The sequence below is a fragment of the Giraffa tippelskirchi genome, chromosome 8 (genome assembly GCF_054371585.1).
Source record: "Giraffa tippelskirchi isolate mGirTip1 chromosome 8, T2T-mGirTip1v1.2.pri, whole genome shotgun sequence".
Classification (NCBI taxonomy): domain Eukaryota; kingdom Metazoa; phylum Chordata; class Mammalia; order Artiodactyla; family Giraffidae; genus Giraffa; species Giraffa tippelskirchi.
In genome coordinates this window covers 98,893,845-98,908,735 of record NC_137282.1, presented here as the reverse complement: position 1 = coordinate 98,908,735, position 14,891 = coordinate 98,893,845, and the positions used below count along the sequence as shown (strand labels likewise).

Sequence of the window (14,891 nt, the reverse complement as noted above, 5' to 3'; positions counted from 1 at the left end):
ACAAATTGAGCATAGCTTTTGTTTGTTTTTATTTGCATTGGTTGTCGCAGGTGTCATCACAACTGTTTCAGTTCAATAATAGCAATTGCAATTTTGAGAATTATTGTAAACGTCTGATTTTGAAAGTGTTTTTTTTTTTCTTTTGGAGGGGAAGCAGATGAGTTTACCCGCCAGCTATTTAGAAATTAAAAAAAAAATATGTAGGAAAACATAAACTTCCCTCTCCTAACTTGATTAGCTATTAAGAAGTGCCTTGGATTATAATCAGAAAACTCTCTCAGGGACGAAGCCTTTGGTGCAAGCTTGGAGCTGCTAACTCAATGGCTTAATATAAACAAATAAGGAAGACGTAGGCTTCCCTGGTCGCTCAGATGGTAAATAACCTGCCTGAATGCAGAAGACCCGGGTTCAATCCCTGGATCTAGAAGATCCCCTGGAGAAGGAATGGCAACCCACTCCAGTACTCTTGCCTGGGAAATTCCACGGACAGAGGACACTGGCAGGCTACAGTCCATGGGTCACAAAGAGCTGGACACGACTGAGCAATTAACACTTTCATTGTCATAATGTGAAGTTTTAAGATAGAGTGTTCCAGTGATTATTTCTTGCTTTTTTTTTTTGTTTTTATTATTTATTTGCTTGTTTGTTTTTCAGGGGTAGTTGTTAAGAGGCTCAGGCACATCACCCAGATTTTGCTTGTCTTCTTACAATGTTGTCCTTTTGCTCAGACAGACTCTCCTCATTATTGCAAGATCATGGCCCCAGCCAGGCACAAGGTCCAAAGTCAGAAAACCAACCCTTTCTTCCTTTGTGCTTCTCTTTTTATGAAACACTTCTCCCAGAAGACATTTCAGCCAACTTACCTTCATATCTCTTTGGGGAGGTTTGGTTTTAGGACATAAAGGAATTACTGGGATTAGACTGTTGAGGATTTACGTCTGAACTGGGCAGGGAATCACTTTCTCTGAGTACTTAGCTGCCACAAAAAATAAATTCTTGTGAAAACAATTGGGTTTCTGCCAGCAAGGAAGAGGGAGGGTGGATGTTGAGTCTTTACCAACAATGGTAAAGGAACCATGGTGTTACAAACACGGTAATAAATGTTAAAACTGAAGTTTCAACAAAGGTGGTGAGGTACAATAAAAGCCACATTCCAAAGTATGGTGTCTGTGCTAAGTTCCAAGTTTCAAAGTAGTTGGCCAAGAGTCAGTTTCATGACTTTTGGGCCTCTTGTACCAGAGCCCTTAACTCAGATTAAGGTGATCACAGAGTTCAAAGTGGGGGAAAAGAAGAGTGACATATTAAAAGCTATTCATTTTTTATAGAAAGATATAACTGGGTGGTGCTGTGAGCCTTACCCTCTCTTACCTCAAAGGGAGCTGTAGTCATCTCATTCACATCAAATGTGAAAAAATGTGAATGTGAATCCTCAAAACCAGAAAAAGAGGATTCAATGGGGGGAATTTTTCCCATGGACCAGATGCACACCACACTTGAGAGAGAGCCTTGAGCTGTTTTATTTCCTTCCTTAGAGGACCACCTGGAAAAGGCACTTGAACTTCACGTGAAGGGTTTGGTTTCGTAGGGATGGGGCCTCTAGAAAACCATGGGCTTGGTGGGGGTGATGGTGAACCAGCAGTACTCTGAACCCAAAGCTCTGCCTAGCTCATGAGAGTTGCAGCTGGAGGGGCCCATGGGCACGCAGCTAATGAATCCACAAAAGTGCCCAGGAGACAAGGAGGCAACATGCAACATCTGCCAGGTCCCCAATGCAAAATACCATCTTATGAACATGCCAATTCAAAAAAGAAATCTCCTTCCTTTCATCACCTCTCTCCATGCTCTCTGACCTCAGAGTAGTCAGTACCAACAGCTGGGAAGTCAGGATAGGATGGAAGGGGTAAGATAAACCCTACCCTTGCCTCACCAACTTACCCATGTTGCAAGCAGCTAGCCTGCAGTGGGCCCAGCTGGGACCTGGAAGAAGATGTGAGTTAAATCAAGCTTGGAGTTTCAGATTACAATTTGAAAGGATCATTCTAATATCTGAGTAGAATCTGAGTTGATGGTTTAAAGAGAATATAAAGTTCTCTATTGCCTAAGAGTACCCAGAAAAGTCACATGACTTTCTCCATATAAAATTTTAAGGGGTAGTAAGAAACCAAAACAAAATGTTTTTTAATACACATCACATGCCCTTACTTTCAATAACTTTGTTATAATATTGATACTTTGAAGTTTTTTTTTTAATATTCTGACAATACCACATCACATTTGTATCTCTAGTTGCATGTTTTTCCTTTTGATCATCCTCTAATATTTGAAAGGAAAATTACTTATACCTTCCAACGAATATTCTAATTTTTGAAACACCTGTGTACCAGTAGAAGAATCTCAAAGTTGATCTGCATTAAAGATATGAGGCAGTAATTCACTGTGGAAAACAAGAGAAATAAGAAAGTTAGTGTTAATGGTAGTGCCCTTCTGTCACAGTCCACTGCTTTTCATTTGCCCTTGTCTTTATTCACCCCTCTTCCTTTCAGACTCCTTAAAACTGGGAGTTTAGGATTGCTACCTGCTCATAAAAGATACTGCCCTTGAGGAGAGGTCACCAGGGATTCTTGTTGCTGTTGTTTGGTAGCTAAGTCATGTCTGACATTTTGTGACTCCGTGGACTGCAGCACAACAGGTGTCCCTGTGTTTCACCATCTCCCAGAGTTTGCTCAGACTTAGGTTCATTAAGTGGGTGATTCCATCCAACCAGGGATTCTGGATTGCAACAATTTCTTGACCCTTCTCTTTCAGGAACAAAAGTATTCCAACTCTAGACACACTATGGCAACCTCATCCAAATGATCTGCCTCTAATTAATGGATATTTGTTGGGCAGAAGAGCAAAGGTGAGAAGTTTATATTTTCATTAACTTTGCTCCCGCTTCCAATGCAACTTTCATTCTTTTAAAAATAAAGCAGAAATTTAAAAAATCAAAGAAGCTTGCTGAGAGTCCTGGTAACAAAGAACCAGATCCTCATCTACCTGTTCCATCAACAATCTAAAGGGAAAGGGTTAGTGAGAAGAGAGGAGAAATCCTCAAGGTTAACTTACTATTGGATCAGCTTTGCTACTTTATTTTGTGGAAAAATTTAAAATTCTTTTGTGTCTTCACCCATTTTACAAACCTTGAAACTAAGAACAACAGATGAACTCGTGTAACATTCCATGTTGAATTCTTCCCCACTCATGACATGTGTCTTCCCGTAGAGAAAAGTATAAGCTACGTAGTTAAGCAATTGGATCACATATTAGTATTTTTCTTTTTAATTCAGTTTGGATGTGGTGTTTATGTTTGCCATTCTGAATCTGGTAAGTGAGCTGTATAGTCTATAGTGATGTTTTTAGGGGTGGGGTGTGACAAGAGAGGCAAGCTAGTTGATGGTTTCAGGTGCTCAGTGTTATGGATTCTCCTCCAAGTCAGAACTTTGAAAAGCACAGCAGAACAGAAGGTATTAAACTCTAGGTGAAGGAGGAGTTATCTGTCTACAGTAGGCAACTAGAATTTAATAACTAGCCTTGAATTTATTTTGCACTCAAGTGTAAAGAATGTTTTAATTAATTATATCAAAATGACTTTAAAATTATTATTCTAAAAGATTGAGTTCTGGTTTTAATATGTTTTAATATTTTGAAACTGTCAAATGATTATTTTAAAATAATCATTTGAATGTTCTTTTTTCTCCCTAAAAAGGAATTTACCTTTCAAGTGCTAAATTTTCTTTCTTCATCAAGTTAATAAAAATCACACTGTTTCCTCTCTTCATTATTCTCTCTCTCTCTGTCTCTCTGTCTCTCTCTCTGCCTGTCTTTTGCCTCCTATCTGAAACAAATTAACATTCACTGAAGAAAGTGATGAAAGGAGTTTTAAAAAAATAAGAAGCCAATATTTTGACTGAAAGTGTAATATATGTCAGTCATAGAAAAACGTTGCTCTCTCCAGAACCCCTATGTGTGTATGTAGATGTAGATACATTAAATGTTAATTATTCTGGGTGTGTTTTATGTAAGCTCCTTGATTGAGTAACCATCAGTTCAACGTCAAGCTAATTCACTTGTCTATTCAATATTACAATATAACATTAATTTTAAGTTGTTTTATTTTTGGAGGGAGGGAAAGGATTTATGAATAGCAACATAAAATTTCTTATATGGTGACTCATCTAGTCAAGATTTTGATTGCAAGGAAAAGAAACTAACAGACTGGCTTCTGTGAAAAAGGAAGAATATAGTTAATGTAAATATACAAAAATCATGGAAACAAAGTATAAATGGGTCTTGTTGGATTTGTAAAACTCTAGAATTAGGCAATTCTTCTTTGGCTCTATAATCATTCATTTCTGTTTGTCTCTGTGTTTCAGCTCTTTGCCTGCTTCTCTATCTGTAATTACTGCAATTTTCTTAGTCATCACTTTGCACTTGATCCAAAATGGCTTCAGCCCCTAAGTCCACATGACACTTTAGCTCAAGCTCATCTGTAACTGATTAGATTCCCTGTTTTCTTATGAACATATGCATTTCAAATATGAACATTAATGTTTTCTATCACGTGAATGAATCAGGTGCCCGTGGGTCACGTTTTCATAGCTATTGCAGTTGGATTTTAAAAGCGTACTAAGGGTGTGGTTAAGGAAGGCTCTTTAGAAAGAGCTGTCAGAAGACGAAAATAATCATGTTTGGTATATTGATTGGTTCATTTATGATAATCATTCACTCAACACATATTTCATTGAGCACTTATTATACACCAGACACTATTCTGGGCACTGAGAATACTGCAGAGACAAAACAGACCAACAAAAATCCCAGTGTCCCGATGGAATTTTTCTTATCATAATCTTTAACCCTTTATTTCAAAGATAATTGGAAAAAAATAGAATAGCAGTGTTCTCATACAGTAAATCGGAGAAGGCAATGGCACCCCACTCCAGTACTCTTGCCTGGAAAATCCCATGGACGGAGGAGTCTGGTAGGCTACAGTCCATGGGGTCGCTAAGAGTCGGACACGACTGAGCGACTTCACTTTCACTTTTCCCTTTCATGCACTGGAGAAGGAAATGGCAACCCACTCCAGTATTCTTGCCTGGAGAATCCTAGGGACGGCGGAGCCTGGTGAGCTGCCGTCTATGGGGTCGCACAGAGTCGGACACGACTGAAGTGACTTAGCAGCATACAGTAAATACAAGGTATTAAAATAACAATACATGTGTATGTCTTTATGTATATATGTAATATGTACATTATAAATGTGCTAAGTCGCTTCAGTCGTGTCCAACTTTGTTAATTGTCTGTGCTGTGCTGTGCTGAGTCACTCAGTAGTGTCTGACGCTTTGTGACCCCATAGACTGTTGCCGGCCAGGCTCCTCTGTCCGTGAGATTCTCCAGGCATAGATACTGGAGTGTGTTGCCATGCCCTCTTCCAGGGGATCTTCCTGACCCAGGGATCGAACACAAGTCTCCCGCAGCTCCTGTATTGAAGGCGGATTCTTTACCACTGAGTCACCGGGGAAGCCCTTAGTTTGTAAATATAGTCATATTTGCTTTTACTTAGTTAACTGTCAATGGCGTGTAAGTGGGAGTATGTGTGTGTGTGTGTATTGGAAACAGTAATTGAGGTCCTTGGATTTTAAATGACGTCTAATTTGGAGACTTTGATGTAGCCTCTTTTAACTTCCAATGAAAATGACTATGAAAATACACCTTCCCAAAATTGCAGTTAGAAAAGCACTTAAGCCCAGGACCAATAGTGATTGATGCCAGAATATTAAAGAACCAGTAAATTAGACTGAACATATAAATAGTAGATCATCCATCTTATGTCGTTCTACAAGTAGATAAAAATAATTTCTTGGGTTTACCTGGACCAGAAACATATATACTATATACTGTCACTATAGTAGATATGTAAATATCTTAAGTTTTTTTTTTAAAAGAAATGCACCAGCATACACAAAGTAAAAGCAGAATTACAAAGTTAGGAAATATAGAAGTTTTCAGATACTTACATATTTGAGCTGGAGTAAAATAAGCACATCCTGTTATCAAGATATGTAATCAGATATGTCATTTTGTAAGTAGGCATAGTTTAATGTCAGTGGTTCCAACTCTGACTCACTACTGCTTTTGGCCCCAGTCACAGTGTTTGTATAGACGTGAAAAATAATAAATCAATTATTATTTTCTTTTTTTAAGACTTGATATTGATTTAGCTAATAATGTTAGTGGAATGTTTGAATTCTTGAATATATATTTTAATTCTCACTGTTCAGCTTTGAGGTTTGAGGTTAGATATTTCAAATCAATCAGAGATTCTGAAATTATTAGAAATGTGGTTTTGAAATTCCAGTATATTAACTATAAATGACTATCCTTCCTTAATAAGTACTAGATATATTTTTCTCTTCATTGGTGTCTCAATTATGCAAATAATACATGGAAATATTCTTATTAAGAAGATTAATCAACTCAGAAGTATGTAAAGTAAAAGGTGAAAATCCTTTTTTAAAGAGGCTTACTTTTACTTCCTTATCTCAGAGGTAATTAGTTTACCAGTATTTAGTGTATATCCTTCTGGTTATTTTCCTCTAATTGGCATAAATATATATCTATATTCACATGCACATTTAAATTCATATTAAGTAATTCATATTAAAAATATTACTCTGAAAGGTTGAGATTTTTTAAAAAACTTTTCACCTACCAATATTTCAGGTATTTTTTCCAAGTCATTCTTAGAAATCTATACTATCCCAGAATCATGGTATATATTGAAGCTGAGCCTTAACTATTATATGAGAAATATTTTTACTTCTTAAAATTTGATATGATACAAAGCTTTTAGAAAAGTTTAAGGTAGAAATGAGATATAATTCCATTTCAGAAGGGACTTGAAATACTATCTCCTTGTAAATTGCACACCAGGTAAAGAATATTTTATTACATTTTCTAAAGATTGAATTTAAAGCATATGTGCGTTGTGCTAAGTTGCTTTAGTAGTGTCCAACTCTTTGCAATCTGTGGACTGTAGCCCACCAGGATCCTCTGTGCTTGGGATTCTCCTGGCAAGAATACTGGAGTGGGTTGCCACGCCCTCCTCTTCCCAATCCAGGGATTGAATCCACCTCTCCTATTGTCTGCTGCATCAGCAGGCGGTTTCTTTACCACTAGTGTCACCCAGGAAAGAGCTCAAAAGTATATGTGAGCAATATTTAAGGAGCTCTCTTCACGTTACAAAATATTTTCTATAATTTACCCCCAAAATTTAAAAATTATAATAGCCTGTAAATTTGCTATTATTTCTGTTACAATTAGGAAATTGAATCTTACAAACTTTTAGTGAATTGTTCAAAATTACACATAAGTGAAAGGCAGAAACTGAAATTAAGGGCTCACATCTTGAGACTCTAAGACAGAATGCAAATTCAATTTTTGCTCTTCAAATTTGTTATAGATTTTTTCCACATTTGATTTTTGAATAATAAATATTAATAGTAAGTGCTTTCTTTGTATCCTAAAATTAGTTATTCCAACACTTCTGCTTTCAAAAATATTAAAAGTAGAATTTATCAAACTTTATAAATATCCCAATTATGAAATGTGTTTGATGATATGAGAATTGTATCCTATAAATATGTTTATCATTTAAGATGGCAAAATTTAAGTTTATGCTATATGATCCAAAATAACTTGTTACATTAGTTAAATCATGAAAATTCCCATCAAAGCATCTCTTGGTTTTAGGTGATCAAAATAGGTATTCCATGCATTTCTTTTACAGTTTTCTGTTGGTGGTTGTAACCGTGGTCATAAGAACATGTGGAAATTAAATGAACTAGCAACTTTCTGAAACATGACCCAGTTCTCTGATTCTTAGCAGTTGAAACCATGTCTTCATGAAGTGCTCCTCTTATTTCAGTTATAAAGGTGCTGAACAGTGTGCCTTCAGGCTTTGCTAGAACTTGCCAGAAATGAGAAGTCATCACTATCAACATGGTCATTAGTTAACATTTGTTTACTGAGTGCCAACAACGTTTTTGGTGTTATAAATACACAGAGAAAGACATTGTTCCTTTCCAGAGGGATTGGTTTTATGTTGGCGTGGGAGAGAGGATTTGGTCTGAATGTTCTTTTCCTACTGGGAGGTAAGGGTGGGAATAGGGTGACTGGCAGTCATCTTGGGTCTCATTCTACCTACGGAGATGTCACTCTTACTTGCTTATTAATTGATAATATATATAATGAAGTGTTAGTCACTCAGTCATGTCCGACTCTTTGCGACCCCATGGACTGGAGACTGCCAGGCTCCAGTCTATGGGATTTGCCAAGCAAGAATACTGGAGTGGGTTGCCATTTCCTTCTCCAGGGGATCTTCCTGACCCAGGGATTGAACCTGGGTCCCCTGCATTACAGGCAGACTCTTTTACCATCTGAGCCATCAGGGAAGCCCAATATATATAATACATAGAACAAAACTGACTTCCCTGGTGGCTCAGAAAGGAAAGCATCCACCTGCAATGCAAGAGACCCAGGATCAATCCCCAGATTGGGAAGATACCCTGGAGAAGGCAATGGCTACCCACTCCAGTATTCTTGCCTGGTTAATTCCATGGACAGGGGAGCCTGGTGGACTACAGTCTATGGGGTTGCAAAGAGTCAGACATGACTGAGTGACTAACACTGTCACTTTCATACATACATACATACATACTCAAGCATAAACAAAAAGTATGCATAAATTTCATTTTATTGGAAAAATTTAAGAATATATTGCTTTTTTGGCTTTTGGTGAAAAAGTCACATCCCCCAGAATATCTAAGTGACTGCATTGTCTATTTACTAAGATATACTCATACCCATACTACTAATATAGAGAATGTGCTTAAAAAATTATGCAGAGGTGAGAGTCACTTGGACAGCAAGGAGATCAAACCAGTCAATCCTAAATGAAATCAATCCTGTATATTCATTGGGTTTCCCTGGTAAATAAGCTGGTAAAGAATCCACCTGCAATGGAGGAGACCCTGGTTTGATTCCTGGGTCAGGAAGATCCCCTGGAGAAGGGATAGGGTTCCAGTATTCTTGGGCTTCCTGGTGGTTCAGACATTAAAGAATCCACCTGCAACGTGGGACACCTGGGTTTGATCCCTGAGTTGGGAATGGAAATGGAAACCCACTCCAGTATTCTTACCTGGAGAAGCCCATGGACAGAGGAGCCTGGTGGGCTACAGTCCGTGGGATCGCAAAGAGTCAGACACAACTGAACGACTTTCACTTCACTTCACTTCATATTCACTGGAAGCACTGATGCCGAGCTGAAGCTCCAGTACTTTGGCCACCTGATGCGAAGAGCCGACTCATTAGAAAAGACCCTGGTGGTGGAAAAGACTGAGGACAGGAGGAGAAGGGGCCGACAGAGGATGAGATGGTTGGATGATATCACCAACTCAATGGACATCAATTTGAGCAAACTCTGAAAGATGGTGAAGGACAGGGAAGCCTGGCATGCTGCAGTCCATGGGGTTGCAAAGAGTCAGACACGACTTGGCAGCTGAACTACAAATTTGTATACATAAATATTTTTATAAAAAAGTTATCCAGCCTCTCAAAAGAACAGGACACTTCTCTACATTATCTGAACTGACAAATAGTATTCTTAAAAGATTAATTAAAGAGCACTTTTTAGACCCTTTTCTATATCTAAATCTAGAGGAGTTTTAACTTTATTTCACTCAAATTATTTAAGAGTCAGTCACTGAGAGTAGCTGTTGGTTATAGGAAAATGTGATGGAAACAGAAAGATACACCTTAACACTTGAAATTAAAATTTCATTCTGAAAGTGAAACTCAGGGAAAATCAATGAGTTAAGTCATATCAGATAAGTGACCAAAGAGTTTAGGAAACACACAATGTTTGGACTAGGGTGTGTCTTTATTATGCTTTGTTTATATTAACATAAAGATATAACTTAATCACTTATATTAAACTCATTGTGAAATTAAAAGTGTTTGAAGAGAATGGAGTCTTGAGCCTGGCAATACAAAGATAAGATTTTGTTTGGAAAGTGTTAATTTTGTGTTTCTACTGTTAATGTTTTCGAGAACATTTTTTAAAGAACTCCCCTATTCACACCATGCCTAGAAATAAAATGGGTAAAAGCAAAGGAACTCTGGATGAAACAGTACAAAGTACCTGGCCTTCACTTTGCCCTGAGTTGGCTTGAGGCAACTTTGCGAAACCACAAGACTCCTAGGAATTTAGTTTGAAAACCATCACCCTTGGAAGCATAACCCCTAGTCATGGCAGAAAGAGGCTTTAATTATAGGAAAAGGGCATGGGGACACTAACTAGTTAATTCCTCTGATTTTGAGTACAGTAAACAATCTTTCATGAAAATGTTACAGTATTCTGGTTTGCTCAGAGTTTGTAGTTTATACTTTATCAATAAAATAGCATCCTGCTTTTGAATTTCTTTCTTATATCAATCTCCTGTGAAGATAGTTAATGTGAGTCCAGCCATGAAAGATCAGATATTCTTGTGCTTGTCTTGGGATTAAAATTTTAAAAAGGAGACGATAACTGGCCTTTTGTCTTTAGGGCTGAGCCTACACCATGGCTATAGGAAGTTTGTGCCAATCTGTGGTGCCTTGCTAATATTAATCATTTGAGCTTTTATTGATTGAAATGGTGGAGCTGGGATCCACCATAAAAGTAGTCTTTTATGCTTACTCCTGTACCTCTTAGTAGTTCTATGAAAAGATGATTATCTTTTAGTAGAAAAAACAGATTTGTATTGCCCTACTACATCAACATTATTCATCTTTCAGAACTTTTTTTTGAAATTACAATCTGTTAGTTCTGCCTAAATGTTGTTTCATGAAGACTACACATTTGTGAAATATTAAATACATTTTATGAAATATGTTTGTAAAATAGTGATCATAACTCGGAAGATCCTGTTTGTAATATACATGGGATAAAAATGCTAGAAATCAGCTATTTCTATTCTCTAAGCAAGTCTATTTTTTATATGTTTGTTGCCTGGAGTTTTCAAAATACTCAGTTTAAGATTGTTTATTAATAGGTAGTCTTTGGTTCCCTGAGCTGTGAAATAAATCGTATTTTTTCTTTCTTATTCTTCAAGCAGAAATTTGGCCTTTCTAGTATTTATCGTAGCTTCTCACTTGTGTGTTCTTTCATTCTAATGTGTTACCTTATTCTAGACAGATGTGTCTTATAAAAACAGAAATAAAAAGCCAAGAAAAGTTTACTTAAAAATATTCAGTTGAAATCTCCCCTTGTTTTAAATATATTTTAAATTTACATTGCCTCTAGTAATCTGATGACTAAATTGCTTAGGTTTCTTTAAAAATTTTAAAGTGATTTATTATATCATTGCCCACAAATGGAAACATAGCTAACAAGTATTGAATGTTAAACTGTGGGGTAATTGAGAGAAAGAGAGATATTTTGATTATTATTTCACCCGTGGGTATCACTTTGGCATAGAAACAGAGTAGAGTAGAATGAACTAAAAGAAATGGAAATTTCAAATAAATGCCTATTACAAGGGAAAATAAATTTCTACATCATTTAAAAAGGTATTTATATTTGCTACTTTGGACTTCCCTGGTGGCTCAGAGGTTAAAAGCGTCTGCCTCCAATGCAGGAGACCTGGGTTCGATCCCTGGATCGGGAAGATCCCCTGGAGAAGGAAATGGCAACCCACTCCAGTATTCTTGCCTGGAGAATCCCATGGACGGAGGAGCCTGGTAGGCTACAGTCCATGGGGTCGCAAAGAGTCGGACACGACTGAGCGACTTCACTTTCACTTTCTTTCACTTTCACTTTCCATAGAGGCCTTTTTATATGTGTGAGGACTAAGTATTGGTTTTGTGGTAGGTTGATATCCATTATTCTATTATCACAATCCTCAAAGAACACTAACCTGTCAAATAATCATCAAATGATCTGAATTTTCTTCCAGATCTACTACTAACATGATGCGTGATGATGAACAAATGCTATCATTTTGGAGATTCAGCTCCAAAGCTGGCATAATAAATGTCATACTTTCCTCAGAATGATTCCATGAGGCTAAAACAGTACCTGAAAACATAAACTTTTAGAAAACATAGCACTAATGCATGGTGGTATTCTTCTCTACCAAGGCACCAAGATACAGCAGTAATGAGTGCAGGCTTTGGAGAAAGACTTTCTTGGTTCAGATTGTAACTCTTACTAGATGTTTGACCTTGAGCAAACTGCTTACTATTAGAGTGCCACTGTTTCTTCATCTGTAGAACAAGGCTAGTAACAGTCCATCCCTAATAGTGTTGTGAGGATTAAATGAGATAATATTGTAAAGCACTTAGTACAGAGGCAAGGACATTGTAAGTGTTCCTTACTCTTAAAAAACAATATTTAAATATCTCATATAAATAACAGATTTTGAATTACTCAGTGATGCTTGGTTCAAGCATTCAAAGCTTGTTAAAAACAATTCAGACTGAACTCTTCTGGTTCAGATCACAAATGGCATTGTGGAAGAGATTTATTCCCTTTAGAAAAAGGAGGTCGTGAGGACACTGCCTAGGCTACAGGAAATCCCAAGAAACATTCTCAAGTTTCTTTTCAGCTGTGGTACCATCTTTCTGAACCTACAAGTTCAAAGTGCTTTCAAATAAATCACTCAGTTCTTCCTCCTCCCAGTAGTACTTTCATCAGAATCATCGTTTGATCAAAATTAAAAGTCCCCAAATCATGGCAGTTTTCAAGACTAAATTTCTTTCTACCTGGTTTTGAATTTGTGGGCAATGCCACCCCCCCCGAAGTCTGTGCAATGTTTTTTGCTATGACAGGGCCTCACTGGGGAAATCCTAACTGAAGATAATAGCCTGATATATTAAATGTTGCCAGTATACCATTTAATATTAAGTAATTGCATAACAGCCTTTTTAAACACTAAGTTAAAAGTGATACATTAATATTGAGTACACTGCTACTGTAAAGTCCATTCTCCTCCTGATTTCCAAGTAACACCATTTAAGTGCCAACCTACTATTACAAGAGTTTACTATTTTATTCTTGCTCCAAAATGGCATCAACAGTAATGGGGTGCTTTCAGGGGATTGTTGAACAGAATTTTTGCAACAAAGGGGGAAGCTTGAGGAAATGCAGAACAGCTCCGGCAGGCATGGCAAGGCTTTATCTCGGCACTTCTCAAATCCACACACCCCCTAATCAAGCAAGCAGCTTTATGGCATGCGCAATTGCCAGTGAAGTCTAACCGACTTCCGCAGGACTGGCTTCCACAGGATTTCCTGTCCAAAAAAGCCCGGTGGTCTTCTGTAGCTAAATGGTTTTAGAACCACCAAGTTAGCCAGGCGCCCCCTCCCCAGCGTGTGTGTGTATTAAAAACAAGAGAGTCGAAGTGACCAAACCCTGTCATTTGCACATTCTCTCTCTGTGGACTTCTTTATTCCCTTTCTTCATTGGGTAAGAGGGGGGAAAAGAACACCCAGCTGACAAAAAGCTTCCCTCCTTAATATCTATTTGTTCAAGGTGTCTTTTCCCTGGGAGGTCATTTACAGGGTCTCGCTGCTTAGCTGGTCTCGCCTGGTGATCACTTACTGAAAGGAGAAATCTGGCCTTTCGGGGTGAGCTGTGCCTTTAACCCCTTTGGCCGGCTCTTCCTGGGAGGCGAGCGCCGCGCGCTGCAGTGTCTGGGAGCCCACCTAGAGGGCCCCCTTGACGCCAGCACATCCCCGGCCGGGCGGCAGCCTCTGCAGCCGAGTGGGCTGCTGCAGAGTTAATGTACAGTACCACGGAGCCTGCAAGTGTCCTGAGCTGTTCAGAGCCGGTCGGCAGGCACAGCCCGGGGCAGACGAGGCGACTGCGACGATTCCAAAGGTTCTGCTGGAAATTCGGCGCTGGGGGACCCCAGTGGGAGCCTGTTGCCATTGTGTTTTAAAAGCATGCAAGGTCTGTATAGCTCGGGCGTGAGAATCTTTCAGAAGCTGTCAGAGCATCCGAGTAAATGACACCTACTGGGAAATTGAATTGGGGGTAAAAAAGAGAGAGAAGAGAGGAGAAAGACAGCGGGGGGTTAGAAATTCTTAGACAACGTCTGAGTTGCAGCTGTGAAAATTCATTTTCTTTCCAAGACAAAATATGAAAAGCCCGCACATGGGTTTGATAACAACAAATTAGAGGGGTTTCTGCAGGGAGAGGATCAATAGCTTAGTCATTTGACTGAAAGAGAGCAGGCAGCCTTATTATGGGGCTTGGCAGCAGAAATGAATGTTCTCCTGACAGCACCTTCTGAAGTCATGATGGGAGCTCCTGGTGATCCTTGCCTTCCTACTTTTGCAGTTGAAAACCAGCCATTCTGAGACAGGGAGAGAAGTTGGCTTTTGGTTATACATGGTTGCTAGCCCCTCTGCCCAGGTCTTTGTCCGACACGTCTCAGAAGGCAGCACTGCGTTAAAGTGACCACACATGAATATGTGCCTCAGAAAGAAGAAAAAGCAATATTCATTTCTAAAGGACAGCATGGCCAAGCAACCTGAAGTTTTCCATTTCCCTTCTAACACTTCTTTAACAAGGATAACAAGAAACTGTCTTTTGACTCCTTTTTTTCCACATTCCAGAGTCCTTCCTGCAAAGATGCATTAATTTCCACTCCAGGCAGTTGGATTTTACTGGGACAATATTTGCCACCATTTAGGATTAGCGATTGAACTGGTTATTTTAGTAAGTTGACTAAACTAGTGGAACCTAAATGGGTGGACCCATGCCTGCAGTGCTCTGTGATGTTCCTTTCTTCAAACCCTGGAAGGGC

General features: G+C 38.5%; 1 protein-coding gene across 4 annotated transcripts in view; it reads left to right on the top strand.

The window, feature by feature from the left end:
• PDE4D (phosphodiesterase 4D) overlaps positions 1–14,891 on the top strand; it is a 1,572,405-nt gene that overhangs the window by 949,001 nt on the left and 608,513 nt on the right. The window lies entirely within an intron of this gene.